This window comes from Lissotriton helveticus, chromosome 10, assembly GCF_964261635.1.
Source record: "Lissotriton helveticus chromosome 10, aLisHel1.1, whole genome shotgun sequence".
In the NCBI taxonomy this organism is placed as follows: Eukaryota; Metazoa; Chordata; class Amphibia; order Caudata; family Salamandridae; genus Lissotriton; species Lissotriton helveticus.
The window spans coordinates 62042688-62057152 of NC_136071.1; the positions used below are offsets into that span (position 1 = coordinate 62042688).

The 14465-nt window shown below is 43.3% G+C and overlaps 1 pseudogene; it reads right to left on the reverse strand.

The window, feature by feature from the left end:
- Positions 1–731: 731 nt before the first annotated feature.
- LOC144783901 (vomeronasal type-2 receptor 26-like) overlaps positions 732–14465 on the reverse strand; it is an 80206-nt pseudogene continuing 66472 nt past the window's right edge.

Genomic DNA, 14465 nt, shown 5'->3' on the forward strand with positions numbered 1-14465 from the left:
AGAGTAAATTTCGGGGGACCCTGTTGAATGCTGCCTTCGATGAAACAGGCATGTACAGTTTATTTTGAGACAAAGGTTTTCTAAAACAGAGGGTCAGGCAGGCAATGTTTGATGTGGTTCCCTGGCTGGAGCAAAATTCAGCTTGATTCCATTTAACCCCTTTCATGCGTCGGACGGCCCCAAGCGGTCCGACGTCATGGTGGGCGTGTGCGTCAGAGGGGCGGGGGCCGCCCGATCTGCGCACGCGTCAAATTCCGCTGCACCGCGGCGTAATTTGTGCCGTGGCGAAGCGGTTAGTGAGTGCCAGATTATCCACCCATTCTTGCAGGTCTTGAGACGGTAATTTGCTGGGTCACATTTTCATCCTCTTTAAAAAACCTAAACTATAAAACAGGACATAATGTAATTTGATACCATAAAAATGGGTTCTTATGATAAACAATGGATAACAATTGGAACCATATTTGGTGCAATAGCTAAAATGAGTTGGAGTAATCCCAAATATAGAGGTAGGCAGTCCAAGATATGATAAGTCAGCAAAGGATAGGAACTGCAAATCAACACAAAATATCTTAATTATAATCCTAGAAAAATTATATTATGAAAAACACATGAGGCCTTGTGAGACAAATATGGCCCACTTTATTAACCAATGAAGAAGGTGAAAAATGACGGCTTGCAAACTGAGGATTCAGTTTGAAGCATATCTACTAACACATCCTCCTCTACATTCAAACAATTTGTGTTTTGGTTCTACTAGGCTGTGCTGACTTTCTGACCACAAGATTCTTTGTAGCCATCTCTGGTTTTAAAAAGATGATGTAAATCTTTGGAGCAAAAATACAATACAGAAGACCAGCGCCAGATGACAAGATAGCAAAAATCTCAGTTGCTACCAGGTATTTTCCTTTTGTGCTGAGATAGGCTGGAATAAAAGAGAGCCAGGCACTGACAAACACCAGCATGCTGAAGGTGATGAACTTGGCTTCATTGAAGGTGTCAGGCAAATTCCGTGCTAAAAAAGCAATCCCAAAACTCACACATGCCAAAAATCCCATAAAGGCCAACATGCAGTAGAACATTTGTATTGAACCCTCGTTGCATTCAGCTTCAATCTTCCAACTGTTAACACTGTTGTTAAGTTCCGGGAAAGAGGGCCATGCCCACTGCCAGATAACACCAAGGCTCAGCTCTATGAAGGTGGCAGTTAGTACAATAGAGAAAGAAGTCCTATTGCCAATCCATCTCTTCAAGTTGCTATTGGGCTTGGTGGCCCTAAAGGCAATGACCACTGTGAGTGTTTTAGCCATCACACAGGAAACAGCAGTTGAGAAGGATATACCAAAGATCACCTGGCGGAGCATGCAGGTCACTCTGCTGGGCAGACCAATGAAAACCAAGGAACAGAGGAAGCACAGCATGAGGGACACAAGGAGAATATAGCTGAGATGGAGGTTGTTGGCCCGTACCACTGGAGTGTGTCGATATCTTATGAGTATACACAAGATACCAGTAGCATTGACGAAGAGATAGATTGAGATAAAAGCCAGGATTAGCCCCAGGGGCTCCTTGTATGACAACAAGTCAATCTTCTTCGGAACGCATCTGTCTTTTTCATTGCTTGACCAGTGGTCAGCTGGGCACATCATGCAGTCCAAGGAATCTAAAAATAATAGCAGACTGAATAATTTATATAAACAAGTTAATGGTGATGTATGATATTCGACTGGTAAATAACCTCACACACATATCCATTGATTTAAAGAGACCACTGTATGACACTTTACAGTTATACCATCTAGAAGGGAAGCTACAGATTTAGGAAACATTCTCAGCCATCATTATTCCAGGGTAAGTGTAATACTGAATGGATCAAATGTTTGAATAATCTTTATATTGGGTGTACCACCATTCAGTGAAACAGAGACTTCCCCCAAAAGATATGTTGCTGACTTGTCAGTGGGGGATTACAATTATTTATGTGAATGGGCCAAATTTGGCAGAGCCGCGCTACAACATTTTGCAAACAGGGATGCGCCGTATTCACAAGACTACTGTGCACCCCTGTGTTTCCCCTAGCAAAGGCAAAATAAAACTGCCTTGTGCCAGTGCAGACACCATGCTGCCATGTTGCAAGGGGGCCTGCGCTGCAGGGATGATTGTTTACGTGCAGGAAGGGACACCTTCCTGCACATTAACAATCAATAAAGTCAATTTACTCTTTCTATGTGTGCTGCAGAATTCAGCACACATGGAAAGGGCAAATAACAAGAAGACATTAGTGATTTCTCCATGTATCGCCATTTTAACACCTAATATTCAATGGCATTAGTTTTCGGCGGTAAATCTGGAGGAGCATAAAAAAGCAATGGGGCATATTTACGAGAAAGTGACAAAGCGTGTCATTAAGCCAAGAAGGATAACTACATGCTTCGTCACTTCAGAAACTCAAGGCTGCACCATATTAACTAGAATATGGTGTAGCCCTGCCTTTCCCCCTGAGCTAGTTCTAAATTAAGCTGCCTAGCACCAACGCAGGCACCCTTGCACCATAGTGCAAGGCTGCCTGTGTTGAGGGAAAGATTGTTTATGTACAGGAAGGTTCTCCTTCCTGCACATAAACAATCTTTAAATGCTGTTTTGTAACTTCTATGTGTGCTGCTAAATGCTGCACACATAGAAGTTGTAAAACAGCATTTTTTTAAAAATAATTGATTATGTGCAGGAAGGGGGACCTACCGGCACATAAACAATCATTGGCGTTTTGCTGTTTCTATGTGTGCTACCCAAACCAGCACACATGGAAACAGCAAGAACGAGGAGAAATAAAGCATTTCTCCCTGTTTCGCCTGTTTAAGACCAGGTTTTCCCTGGTCTTAATTTTGGCAATGCCTCCTATTTACACTGCTCTTGTAAATAGGAGGCAGCATCAAAATCAATGGGTTTTGCGGTGGAATCCCCAACACAACATCCATTGCCCGCCCCTTTCACGCTAATTGTAGCATGAAAGGGGGCCCTATTTACAAGGCAGAGTAGGCAAAGCTCCTATCGCCATCACAATGTCACTAAAGGTGATGTCGTGGTGGCGATACGAGCTTGTAAATATGCCCCCATGGTTGTTGCCACACTAAGTGGCTTAGCACCACCTTGCAAATATGGAAAATGGCGCAACGCCACTGGAGCGCCAAAACAGAGACGCTCCGGTGGCAAAGGGGGGTTTGTGTATATGCCCCTTTCTCTACATGACGTGCCATCACATTGTGAAAAACAGCCTAAAAACCATGTCTGCATCAATGTCATATAGTCCCCTGTAAGGCAATGATAGCAGCCACGGCCGGTGGTAGGTGTAACTGCTGGGCGGTGAGGTAGGGAGGGGGAGGGGCAGGGTGGGGGTTTGTAATGTATGGATTACGGACATTAACAGGTAAGTAAACATATAAATAAATAGTGATGCAGTGCACACAACGAAATTTGTTTTATTTATTGATATGTTTACTTACCTGTTAAAGTCCGTAATCCATACATTACAAACCCCCACCCTGGCCCTCCCCCTCCCTACGTCACCACCCTGCAGTTACACCTACCACCGGCCGTGGCTGAATGATAGTAACTGCACAGATAGTGCTGAGTGAATGAACCAATTATTCAAATATGGATGCTGTTTATATCAGTTTGAATCTTCCTGTAACACTGACCATGTTTATAAACGTTCATGGGTCTGGACGCCATAGAGTTCTGAGTTGACCATGCACATTTTCTAACTGCTCAAGGGTTTTGAGTGACTAAAAGGATAAGTGTTATGTGCATGAATAGTATCTTGTCCTCTGTGCAGTTTTGGTATTCCTTGAGGGAAAGCTCCTACTACCTGCTAATTAGTTTTGGCTAATAGTAGCAAGTTTCAGTCATGTGAGTTAGCTACATTGACTTCCATTTGGTAAAAACACACACACACACACACATATATATATATATATATGCCAGTTCTATTTTTGGGTGTTTCTTCTAGCGAGATCCCTGGTCAGATGAAATTACAATTTCCACTTATATTTTGCTGTGCGGCCTGATAATTTGCATTACAAGCTAGTTGGATTTCAGGCTTCCCGATATCTTGCTCCTCATTTATGAGGTCTTGTGTCAGTTTTGCGCTTCCAATGTGTCACTTTTTGTGACGCATCGGCGGTGTAAAACATTCCTCCTGTTGCGCACTATTTACAAAGTGACACATCTAAGCAGATGCGTCGCTTTGTAAACCCCTGCGCTACATTATACCTGCGTCAGGTATAATTTATGCAGGGGGGGCGTTCCCCCGCAATAAAAGCCTCGTAGAAGTGTTGCAGTGAAATCTATGAGATTTCACTGTGTCACTTCTAGGACGCCATTGCGTCAAAAACTTGCGCTTGCCTCACAGCAGGCGTAAGACTGACGCAGGCCCTTTCACATGGGGCTTGCCCCATGTGAAAGGACGCATTGCTGGAGTTGCGTCACTTTTGGGACACACTCCAGCAATGCGTCACTTTTGCACTTACAGATACGTCAGAAATACTGACGTACCTGTAACTCCTTGCGACATAATGCGTCATACAGTAAATATGACGCATCAGGTATGTCGCAAGGAGTGCGCACTGCGAAGTGACCCATCGCTGCTTTCACGCAGCGATGCGTCATTTCTCATAAATGAGGCCCCTTGTGTTTTATTTTGAAGATGTATGGCACTATCCGTGGGCATATTTACCCGTTTGTAACATACATTTTATTATTCCCTATTTCCCCCCCCCCTTTCCTTGCCCAACCCACCAGAAACAGATTAATGGGATAGCCATGGTAAATATTTACCCTGCTCAAGGTGCACCGGTCATAGTACCTTGACCTTCTCATTATATTTTATACATATCCACAAGGAGGGATATTCATTTTTTCTAGATATCTTAAAATGCATTTCTCTTGTACAGCTGAACGTACCTGTTTGGTTAGCAATGCTCCCGTCAGGGCAGAGCACACAGGAGAAACAGCACTTGGGGCGTCCTGTGATGGCAGACATCCTGTATCCTGCAGAACAACTTTCACTGCAGACTGAGAGAGGCACCTGTGGCAAAGAAACATAGTGTAGCATCAGGAGATCCCTGGTATCACCATGCCTTGCTTGGGACTTGTAACCACTTGACAGCAATGGCAATTTGTCAATTGGTCAAACTTGATACAAACATAAGCCATTAAACCAGTTGCCCTATTTAATTTTAAGATAAACACAGGCCATTTAATATATATATATATGAGATTTGCATTTGAAGTAATTCGATGTAAATTTATATAGAAGTATTTGAATTGCTATCCTGACCATCTCACTTGATAGCATTGCTTCTATTATTTGAGCACCCCTGTTTTAGGGCAGTGATGTAAATGTAGGACCCATTGTGCAAATGGAAACCGTTATTGCTGCAGCAGCAAATCTAAGCCATCACTAGGAGTAATTTAAGACCCTTGATGGATACCTGGGGCCTCATTTATGAAAAGTGACGCATCGCTGCGTGAAAACAGCGATGCGTCACTTTTCACTGCACTCTCCCTGCGACATGATTGATGCGTCATATTTATAATATGACGCATCATGTCGCAAGGAGTTACAGATACGTCAGTATTTCTGACGTATCTGTAGGCGCAAAAGTGACGCATTGCTGGAGTGTGTCACAAAAGTGACGCAACTCCAGCAATGCTTCCTTTCACATGGGGAAAGCCCCATGTGAAAGGGCTTGCGTCAGTCTTACGCCTGCTGTGAGGCAGGCGCAAGATTTTAACGCAACAGCATCCTAAAAGTGACGCAGTGAAATCTCATAGATTTCACTGTGTCACTATTACGAGGCTTTTTGCGGGTGAACGCCCCGGGCCTCTGCATACATTATACCTGACGCAGGTATAATGTAGCGCAGGGGTTTACAAAGTGACGCATCTGCTTAGATGCGTCACTTTGTAAATAGTGCGCATCAGGAGGCATGTTTTACGCTGCCGATGTGTCACAAAAAGTGACGCATCGGAAGTGCAAAACTCACGCACGGCCTCATAAATGAGGCCCCTGAATTATTGTCAGATGATAAAGGAATATGGTGCAATGGAAATTACCGGTCTATCTTTTTTACCCCCAAAATATAAAAACCATTGGGTTATCGTTTTTTTCTGAAACAGAAACATGCCATTAAACCGAATATCTTGTCATTGTTCTAGAAATCTAATCTTGCTTAAGACTCTTGGGTGAACATTAAGGATTCGTATTGTGCATATTGTACATTTTATCACCTTACCTTTTGAGTAAGTGTAATACATTTGGATATTCGCAAAGTCTGAATTTAACTTACTTCTAACAAAACAGTAGAAAGTCCAGCACTGTACATAGCCAAACACTGGTACTGCAACACTCTCTCATAGAAAAAACAGGCAACTGCAGTAAAATTGGTTGGCAATGTCTATTGCTGGACTTATTTCAAAATATAAGGCCCTGAGTTTACACTTTTGAGAAAATTTACTAGCTTTCGGTATTCACAAACTCTCAGTGTACGTTACTACTGGAAAAATAAAGTGTATTACATCCAGTTCTACACATGACCAACCACTGGTACTTCAACACCATCCCATAGAAAATAAAGGAGAATGAAGTACCAGTGGCTGGCGATGTGCAGTGCTCTACTTACTAGAAAACTGTCAGTTACTACATTTACTCAAAAGTGTAAACATACTCAAAAGTGCAGTTTGTGAACGAGGCCCTATATTTGCACAGAACATGCATAGCATTTACTTCTAAAGTATAGTGCTTATTGTATAAGCATAAGGAGGAAATGATGGATGGAATGCTGAACAATGCAAACTAATCAGATGATTACCCTGTTGGCCCTGTTTGGCTTGTCAAGACAGTCTAAAACATTTACCAGGGCAGGCAAGTGTTTTATTTTTATAGTCATGGCTGTTGCATGCTCACTAGCATCGTCTCTCCTTATTGTCTCTTTCCTTATCCTCCCTTTCTCACCTCCCCTGCCCCCTCCACTACTTTTCTCTCTCCTCTCTCTTCTCTCCTCTCCTAATTGTATTGCTTATGTTTTGAATGCTTTGTGTAATTGTTGAAATTTTTCTGTTACGTTGTTGATTCTTATGTAAAGCGCTCTGATACCTCCGGGTCTAGCCAGCGCTATATAAAAGAAATGAACCTGCGGCTGCTGACAATATGTGCTCCCACTTCCCCCAACCCCCCCCCCCTCCGCTCCTACTCTTTCCAGCTTCTGTCCTCTGCCCTCGCTTGCACCTGTCCTTTGTCCCCACCCTGTTTTTCTGTGAACCTTTTCTCTCGCCACCTGAGACTGAACTATTTTGTATGATGCCCGATGCAGCTACCTGGTTTTAGCTATAGGGGAGATGGGCCGTGGATTCCCTCCATGGTCTTCACCTACCCAGTCGGTTTTTAGACAGACTTCCTTTCGTCTCTACGGTTGTCTCTTCCCTTATCCTCACTCTCTCTCCTCCCCTATCCCCCACTACTTTATCTCTCCTTTCTCTTCTCCCCAAATGTAATGCTGGTATATTGTCGAACCACATTGTTGCACTTCCTTTCGTCTCTCCTGTCGTCTCCTCCCGCATCCTCCCTCTATTTTTGTCTCTCCTTCCATCCTCTCTCAATGTTTTGAGACTGAACTATTTTGTCTGATGCCCGATGGAGCTACCTGGTTTAGCTATAGAGGAGATGGGCCGTAGATTCCCTCCTTGGTCGTCACCTACCCAGTCGGTCTTTAGACAGACTTCCTCGCGTCTCTACGGTTGTCTCTTCCCTTATCCTCACTTTCCCTCCTCCTCTACCCCCCACTACTTTCTCTCTCCTTTCTCTCCTCCCCTAATTGTATTGCTGATTGTCTGATATTTTGTTTACTTGTTGATCTTTTCTGGTTTATTGTTGAACCACATAGTTACTCTTCCTTTCGTCTCTCCTGTCGTCTCCGACCGCATCCTCCCTCTATTTATGCCTCTCCTTCTCTCCTCTCTCAATGTATTGAGACCGAACTATTTTGTCTGACGCCCGATGGAGCTACATGGTTTAGCTATAGAGGAGATGGGCCGTGGATTCCCTCCTTGGTCGTCACCTACCCAGTCTGTCTTTAGGCAGACTTCTTTTTGTCTCTCCTTATTGTCTCTTCCTTAGCTCCTATCCTCTCTTCCCTGAATCTCTCCCCTTGTCTGCCCTGGGATCACACCTTACTGGACTTGGACGTTGCCTTGACTCGTCTACCGGTTTGTGTCCCCATCACCCTTCCACTCCTCTTCCAATGCTGTGTCTCTCACCCGCCCTTTCCCGCCCTCATTATCTGTCTACTTCCCGTGCTCCAACCCCCCCCTCCCCGGAATCTCTCACCTTGCCTGCTTTTCCCCTTACGTATTTGTGCTTATTGTTTATCTAGACCTTACATGTAACTATGTTGCCATTCTCTAAAAACTGTGTAACCTGTAACTTTGATCCGATGCACATGGAAAGCGCTCTGATACCTCCGGGTCTAGCCAGCGCTATATAAAACTTTTTTTTAATTAAATACATTTTTAAATAAAAGGCTGGAAGTTAACAGTATCTCCTACAATGTATCATTGGGTCGATAAAATGTCAAGGATTACAAAGTTTGTAAACCAGTAAGCTTTGGGGAATCAGGGGTAACTAGATTTTAATCAATTTGGAGAGTTTTTGACAATAATGTGTGCACTGCACTTTTTAAGTTTTTTTTAACATTATTTGTTGTGGTGTGATGAGCTCTTTAAGCCGCCTTTCCTCCGCAAGCAGTCAGTGTAAGAAGTGGGAGGTTAATACAAAATAAATCCTCCTCTCCAATGTTATGAGCATATTGCACTTTCATATTGCAAGTATCTAAAGATACCTAAAAGTGTGGTAAAATTGTATTTTATTAGTTGGATGTTTCATCATTAACTGTTTTGTATTATTGTACGAGACCACTTTAATCAGTAGTGAATTAATGAATTCTAGATGTTGATGTTGATAATCGACAAATGCTAATGTCCTTGGTGATTTGGTAATTCAAAATTTTATTTGTAGATGCATTTTGTATTGGTGTATGATGCCCAATAAAAACATAAAAACAAGAGGACAGGGAGTGTGCAGAAAGAGCTAGATTCACAGATAAGGAAAGATAGGGAGGGCAACAACAAGAAACAAAACTGGAATGGCAAGGTAACAAAGAGAGAGTAAGGAGCAAAAAAGCAAAAAGTAAAAGGGGAAACCTAGGTACCAAGGAAGATGCCTGGAATAAGAGCAACCAGAAAAAGTGTGAGTCTACAGAAGAAAAGACTGTTGCAAAACCCTGAACATTGAACTTCCGAGGCAGAAATAGCTGGAGGTAGAGGTAGAGGGGCACATATGCTGAGAGTGAGCCAGGTGTGAGTCATCAATCAACAGCAAGGAATCAGGGAACCACCAATGAAGGGAAGGCTACACAGGAAATGGAAGAAGAGAAGACTATGGATGCCAGCTGCACAAAAAGGGGGTGAGGGAAACTGGAAATGCAAAGTGAGAAAGGGAGATGAGAGTGTGACAAGACAAGGAAGCAAGAGTGAATGAGTTAGTATATTTGCAGGATGCAGGAATAATGATGCCAAACTGAGTTCTACCATTAGGACATGACTGAGGCAAGAGATTGCAACATGAGAGACTACATGCAATGCAATGCATCAGGATGGTAAGGGGGGCATGGGAACTGGGTCATAAAGTGGAGATGTGCTGTGTGTTGGAGAGTGTACTGGCATGGTTAGATCTGAAAGCAGGACCTCAAATATTCTACAGGAGCAGCACCTAGTGGGTGGGTAACAGAATCCTAACACCCCCCCCTCCCCAGCATTACCAACAAAGAAGTGCAAGAACAGGATTGTTATTTTGGGTCAGTGACTGCCCACCTCCAGGAATAATCTCAACTCTTGTCAGGGTTAACCCCTAAAGTCACTAAATGAACAAGAGCTCAACACCTAGTTACCTTGTTACTTGTTACAGAGAAGACAGGCTTTACTTATGGTGGTGCATAAAGCATGTGTGCAGTGCCAAAACAGTAATAAATTCAAAACACCAAGCAATTAAAATCCCTAACTTAGTTAGAACAATGGAGTAAAATGAAATATCAAAATGAAACCAAAACTACAAATACCCAATAGTGGGAATCAAAGGTATTAAGTTTAGAAGTTGATAGTAGAAATAGCATAAAAAATCGCTATGCATCAAAAATCACTATGCGTCAATTGGAGTTAGTTACAATTTCGGGTTGACCATGAAGGAGCACAAATTGAACACACTAATGACGTTCATCTGAGTAAGATTTAACCATGTGTCTTTTATGTTACACCTTTCAGTGTTTCTGGAGCATATTCTCACAGGGGCCCATTTAAGGGCCAGTACTCACTTCAGGAGAGGTCACCAGCAAGGCCCTGTCCAGGTCCAGTTACTAGGGGTCAGGAGAGCATGCCAGAGAAAAGGCCTCTTGCAGCTTGTTGGGTCCTATATCCAAACAAGAGGTCAGCCAACTGATCCTTGGAGTTCACTTCTTTGTCCAGAGAACAAGGGGAGCATATCAATTCTTTCAGCTCTTCGCTCATGTCACAGACAGCATCCACTCCTCTTATGTTCTTCTGCAAGTCCAGAAAGTGTCTAGGTGCCTTGGAGTGCCACATTTATGCCTGGCACCAGATTTCAGCCCAATAGCATAAAAATTCCTGGGGCATCCATACTCACTAGTAGTGCACACTGCAAACAGGCCCAAAATGTCTTTGGACACACTAAACCTGGGCTTTGAGGGTTGTAGATGTGTAGGGAGTGCACTATGATAATCACTAGTGTCCTACCTCTTCTAGCACCAATCTCCAGTTTAACACATGCACTGTACCCACAACAAACCCAGAGAAAGAGGTCTGGTTGGGCACAAGTAAGGTCCGTCAACAATCAGACAGGGGATAGGCAAGGTTTTTACTGACATTCTGTTCTGACTTTTAAGTGGAACAAAGTGTTCCATGTGGCCCAACTCACCTATTAGGTAGAATTTGACACTGTGGAGTCAAACGAATGCCTACTGCTTCCACCCTACATTTTCTACTGTCATCTCTGCCCATTCAGGCCACCCTATTGTGAGCCTCTGGGAGGAATCACACACATCTTTCCCACCTCTTCATTGGCTGATCACAGGCTGTAAGCTGCACTAGAGTTAATGCAAATTAGCCTCCAGGAATTTCAGGCATGGAAAAGGTAACCTTTTTTAATTTACATTTCCTTAATATTTATTATAAATTCAACATCCCAATCGAATTGAATTTAGTAGCTATTACACATATTTTGTTAATTATGTTCCTAGCTGGGTCTATTCATGAAAGATAGTATTAGTATTTAAATCTGTACCCTGATGTACTATCTAGAACATCAGGGCTTGTAACATTGTCAATAGCTTTTTTGGCCTTGTCATTGTATGGACATGATAATATTTATTTTCAACCTGCCCCACTTTTAAATTGCATGCACCCTGTCTTATGGACTACAAGGCCTACATAGGGGTAAGAAAGAGGTCTGTACCTGTTAAAAAGAATCTAGAACCTAAGACCGTAGTTAGCTTTCCCGGTATGACTCCTGCTCGGCGAAACATCGTTGCCGAAGGTTTTGATCGCCAAGAACAGCTCTTTAGTGACCGTCGGAGAGGTCTGCTTATCTCCTTCATCTTTCCCCGTTGGTCCTGTGGATGCCGCCATCTTGTATCCTGTCCCCGGTCCGATTCAGCTGCTTCGAACTGCTATGGACGTTTCGATTACCACATGAATACTGTGGCTTGGGTGGCATGGGTTTTCATGAAGAATCGCACTGGTCAGGGCTGACTTCATCTTGTATCCTGCCCTAGATCCGATGCCACTGCTTTGTACTATCTGGGACGCTTCGCTTTCTGCGAGATTGCTGGCTTTGGCGACGTAGATTATCGTGAAGAACCGAACTGTCATGGTTGTCTTTGACTTTTTGGGTTAGCTACGCTTTGTGATCTATGCCGGGATTGTACTGTGTATCTCACTGGGAGTCGGGTGGTTTTGGTTGAGGTCCTCCTCATATTGGTGCTTAATACTTGCTTTTATTAATGGTCAATATGTTTTGGGGAGGTCGTTAATGGCGGGGGGTATAGGTGGCCGGGAGTATGTTTGTTCTTGTCCTCCTCCGCTTTCTTTATTTCCCTTCTTTGGGGTGTTCCGGGGCGACAGGCACACTGTTAGTGGGGTAGGCCGTAGCCATTACAGGGGTGCAGGGTGGCGGGTGTTGGGAGGGTTTGTTATTTTAGTTTGTTTTGTTCTATGGTCCCCTTTCTTTCTTTCCTCTTTCTTTGGGTAGGGTTTTTCCTCCCTTACAGTAGGGTTGGCTGTCTTTCCTTATCTTTTTTCTTTCTCTGTTTGGCGTCTATACTTGCCTATACCTTACTGTCTCCGGAGGGTGGGTTTTCGGGAGGGGGTGCTCGCTAATCGCTTGCTATTACATTGTCTTTTATTCCTCGTCAGCCTCGGCGGGCATAGTGTGCCCAATGTTCATATTGCTCAACACCTGGACTTGTTTGCACTGCGGGGTACCTCCCCCCATCTCTTCTTAACTTCATGTTATGGTGTGACGCCACCGATAGTACAGCCACTTCTGCTTCTTTATAACTTTAAAATTAAACCTTTGATATCCTTCTGCGTTGAGGCATATACAATCACATGCTGTATCTGTATTGTCGATATTATTTGGTCGTATATACGTGCATGACTCCTGATCTGATTCCTGTGTTTGCGGCCGGCCTCTGTGGTTGTAAGCCTGCGCTTGTCATACTTTGATTACCTCAATAAAGGTTTTAAAAAAAAACAACAACAAAAAAAAAAATTTAGAAGTTGAAAGTAGAAATAGCATAAAAAATTGCTATGCATCAAAAATCACTATGCGTCAATTGGAGTTAGTTACAATTTCGGGCTGACCATGAAGGAGCACAAATTGAACACACTAATGACGTTCATCTGAGTAAGATTTAACCATGTGTCTTTTATGTTACACCTTTCAGTGTTTCTGGAGCATATTCTCTGGGACACTTCTAAGGCTCGCAGGACCTCAGGGGCCCATTTAAGGGCCAGTACTCACTTCAGGAGAGGTCACCAGCAAGGCCCTGTCCAGGTCCAGTTACTAGGGGTCAGGAGAGCATGCCAGAGAAAAGGCCTCTTGCAGCTTGTTGGGTCCTATATCCACACAAGAGGTCAGCCAACTGATCCTTGGAGTTCACTTCTTTGTCCAGAGAACAAGGGGAGCATATCAATTCTTTCAGCTCTCCTCTCACGTCACAGCCAGCATGCACTCCTCGTATGTTCTTCTGCAAGTCCAGAAAGTGTTATGTCTAGGTGCCTTGGTGTGCCACATTTATGCCTGGCACCATATTTCAGCCCGATAGCATAAAAATTCCTGGGGCATCCATACTCACTAGTAGTGCACACTGCAAACAGGCCCAAAATGTCTTTGGACACACTAAACCTGGGCTTTGAGGGTTGTAGATGTGTAGGGAGTGCACTATGATAATCACTAGTGTCCTACCTCTTCTAGCACCAATCTCCAGTTTAACACATGCACTGTACCCACAACAAACCCAGAGAAAGAGGTCTGGTTGGGCACAAGTAAGGTCCGTCAACAATCAGACAGGGGATAGACAAGGTTTTTACTGACATTCTGTTCTGACTTTTAAGTAGAACAAAGTGTTCCATGTGGCCCAACTCACCTATTAGGTAGAATTTGACACTGTGGAGTCAAAAGAATGCCTACTGCTTCCACCCTACATTTTCTACTGTCATCTTTGCCCATTCAGGCCACCCTATTGTGAGCCTCTGGGAGGAATCACACACATCTTTCCCACCTCTTCATTGGCTGATCACAGGCTGTAAGCTGCACTAGAGTTAATGCAAATTAGCCTCCAGGAATTTCAGGCATGGAAAAGGTAACCTTTTTTAATTTACATTTCCTTAATATTTATTATAAATTCAACATCCCAATCGAATTGAATTTAGTAGCTATTACACATATTTTGTTAATTATGTTCCTAGCTGGGTCTATTCATGAAAGATAGTATTAGTATTTAAATCTGTACCCTGATGTACTATCTAGAACATCAGGGCTTGTAACATTGTCAATAGCTTTTTTGGCCTTGTCATTGTATGGACATGATAATATTTATTTTCAACCTGCCCCACTTTTAAATTGCATGCACCCTGTCTTATGGACTACAAGGCCTACATAGGGGTAAGAAATAGGTCTGTACCTGTTAAAAAGAATCATTTGACAGGTTGCACAGCAAGTTTTGCACTGCAGCAGTTAGGCTACACAGAATACGCCTGGGACCATGATTGGATTGCTAGTGTAAAGGATGGCACAAGAAGTGCTGCATTCCATGGGTGCACTTTTTTACCATATGCCA